Consider the following 3,803-nt stretch of genomic DNA (forward strand, 5'->3'; position numbering starts at 1 on the left):
TATTCATGTTCATTTGTCCACTCTTTTGAAAAAATTATTATTATACTTTAAGTTCTGGGATACATGTGCAGAACATGCAGGTTTGTTACACAGGTATACACGTGCCATGATGGTTTGTTGCACCCATCAACCCGTCATCTACATTAGGTATTTCTCCTAATGCTGTCCCTCCCCTTGTCCCCCAGTCCCCGACAGGCTCCGGTGTTTAATGTTCCCCTCCCTGTGTCCATGTGTTCTCATTGTTCAATTCCCACTTATGAGTGAGAACCTGCGGGGTTTGGTTTTCTGTTCTTGTGTTAGTTTGCTGAGAGTGATGGTTTCCAGCTTCATCCATGTCCCTACAAAGGACATGAACTCATCCTTTTTAATGGCTGCATAGTATTCCATTGTATATACGTACCACATTTTCTTTATCCAGTCTTTCACAATAACAAAGACTCGGAACCAACCCAAACGCCCATTTATTCACTCTTCTATATGGGCCATTGCTTTGCTAATACAAACGGTGCTGACACAGATGTTTTTGTACATGTTCAAAAGTGTCCTGTAGTGTATGGCTTGCTTGGGCCACAGGAGTATGCAGAGTCAACTATTTGCTAGTTCATATCCTTTCCCCTTTTTCTAATTCTTGTCCATTTTTTATTGCTATGTAGGAGTTCTTTTCATATTCTGAATAGGAATTCTCTAATAATCTCCTAGTCTATGTAGCTCATCATTTAGCTTTGTTTATGGTGTCCTTTGCTATACAGAAGTTTTATTTACATTTTGATGTTGTTGAAATGAGCAATATTTCCTTCTCTAATTTGTGCTTTTTAGTCTTGCTTAAGAAATGCTTCCAAGGTCTTTAATGTATTTTCCGACATTTTCTTAAAATCTTGCATCTTACATTTAATTTTACTGCTATGTTTTAATATAGTATTAGGTTGCAATCTAATTTTTTTCTTCATTTGGGTATCCAGTTGTCCCAGCATCCATTATTGAATAATTCAGGTTGTTTTCACTAATTTATAATGTCATATAGTTTCCACATATGTGTTAGTCTATTTATTGTCTATTCTATCATTCTATTTGTCCATCCAAATGACAAATGCCTCACAGTCTTAATTTCACTGTCTTTATAAGTAAGTTTTAATATCTGGCAAAGCAAACCTTCCAGCCTTGCTATTTTTAAACACTGTCTTGGCTATTTTTGTGAATTTTCTGTATTGCTTAGTTGTTTTTCACTTCATTGATTTCTACCTTTATTAGTTTTTTTTTTTTAATTTTCACTTCCTTCAGAATTATTCTGTTGTTATTTATGTAACTTCTTGAGGTGAAAGCCACCCATTTCTATTAAATCTCTTGCTATTTTTTAAAGCATAGCATTCAGCAATAAATATTTACCTCTAAGTACTTTTTATTTGCATCTCACAACTATTTTGATCAGTTCTTAATATTTCTTAATTTCCATTGTGATTTTCTCTTTAATCCACAAGTTGTCGAGAATATTTTTCAGTTTCTTGAGTAAAGATGGTTCTCCTTTCTGTCGCTCTTTCTTCACCTTTTCCTCTCTTTTCCCTCTCTTTCTCTTTCATCATCTATAAACATTCCAATGTTTGAAATAAATGTATATTTTATATCATCAGATTGCATTTAAAATGGATATTTCCCTTAGATCAAGCTTGTTAATTTTACTTTTCAAATATTCTATGTTATTCCTAATTTTTAATCTACCAGATCTAACTAATTCTTCTAGAGGCATGTTAAATACCTTTCTTAGGACTGTACTTTTGTCTGTTTCTATGTCTTGTTTTTGAGTTTTTGTTTGATGACATTCACAACAACGCCCTTTGGAATATGCAAATTCATCTTCAGTGTATCATACTGGAGAACTGTCTTTCATTCTTATGTAATATGTCCCACTGTGCCTCTATTTATGTTCATTTCTTTTCACCTTTGGTTTGCCTTTTTAGGACTATCTGGGTAGTAGACTTCTTTGTTCATTTTATTTTTAACTTTTCTGTGTGGCATTACCTTAGATGTTTCTCTAGCTTATAGTATTTTACTAAGTTTTATTTATTCTACAGTCTGAAAAACCCTTTTAAAATGTGAATGTCATCGTTTCCTATATTGTGATTACTAATACAATTTAGACTTTTTTCTAGTCTTATTTTATTGTACACTTATTGCTCTCTTTCTTAGCATTCATTCCTATCTTTTTTGCCTTCTTTGTACTGATAAAGATTGCATAGTCTCCTTTTTCCCTTATCTTTCTGAAATACATATTTTTTTTATTATTTAGGGCTTCCTTTGAAATTTTAACAAATATACTTAATTATCCATATTCCTTCAAATCCAAAAATCATCCTATGTTTTGTTCTTCCCCAAAGACATAGAAACTCAGTACTTTTATGAGCATGCTTTCTATCCCAAGAGTGCTATAATTATGTAGTTTTATTTTCACCTCTAAAAAAATCACACAGGCCAGGAGCAGTGGCTAATGCCTATAATCCCAGCACTTTGGAAGGCTGAAACCAGCAGATCACTTGAGGTCAGGAGTTCGAGACCAGCCTGGCCAACATGGTGAAACCACGTCTCTACTAAAATACAAAAATTAGCTGAGCATGGTAGTGCATGCCTGTAATCCCAGCTACTTGGGAGGCTGAGGCTGGAGAATCGCTTGAACCAGGAAGGCGGAGTTTGCAGTGAACCGAGATCGCGCCACTGCACTTCAGCCTGGGCAACAGAGTGAGACTGTCATAAAAAAAATACACACACACACACACACACACAAACAAACACCTCAAAATAGTTAAGTGTACCATCAATGGATAATTACATTTACTAAGACATTTTATCAATCTTATGCTAATTATTTCTTATAGCTCGAATACTCTATTTTCTTTTTGCTTAAATATATCTCTTAATAGTTCTTTTATTAGAAGCTTATTGTTGCTAAATTCTTTTGTTTTTCTATGTTCAAATAAGTATTTATTTTCCTCTCACTTTTGGATAGTAGTTACAGGTTGACAGTTATTTTCTTTGCAGCATTGTGAAGATATTACTAGACTGCCTTCTGGCACTTACTGTTGCTTCCGTGAAACCTGCTCCCAGTGTAATGGAATGTTTCTAGTTTGTTTTTTTCACAGTAATATGCTGTTTTATTTCAGCCTGTTTTATTTACTAATTTTACTCTTCCTTATATATGTAATACCTTTGTTTATGTCTTTAAGTATCGTAGACATCTTTACAGATGTCTTTTTCTGACTATTGTACTGTTCAAACCAAACAGAAAAATCTACTCTCACTATTGATTTGGTTAGTTGCCTTTCTTGACAATTAGACCCATTTAGACCCATTATAACTATTAGTTTTTAAATTACAAAATTTAAATCCTCTGTTTTTACAATATTTATCTGAAGCACACTCATGCTCTCTGTCTCTCTCTCTCTCTCTCCTTCTGCAACTCTGTTCTTATTTTCCAGGCAGCATATACTATATCAAGCTCACCATGTCTAAAATAAAAATTGTTGCACTCCTTTCCCAAAGCTATTCTTTTTTCTGAACATTGTTATTTCTGTTGACAATTTATCAGATCTTTGGGCTACCCTTGAGTCATCCTTGAGTCTTCTGTCAGTTTTCCTCTGTAATGCCTCTTTCATTTATATCTTTTTTTCCAATCCATCAGCCCAAGCTCTATTGCACATTCTTATTACTGCACAGTGTCCCTATCACAATGACCTTCATTAGTCAGAATATTGGCACTAACTACTCCAACAAACAATGCCTAAATCTCAGTGCTTTCACAAAATAAACTTCTATTT

The sequence above is a fragment of the Mandrillus leucophaeus genome, unplaced genomic scaffold (assembly GCF_000951045.1).
Source record: "Mandrillus leucophaeus isolate KB7577 unplaced genomic scaffold, Mleu.le_1.0 Scaffold279, whole genome shotgun sequence".
Classification (NCBI taxonomy): domain Eukaryota; kingdom Metazoa; phylum Chordata; class Mammalia; order Primates; family Cercopithecidae; genus Mandrillus; species Mandrillus leucophaeus.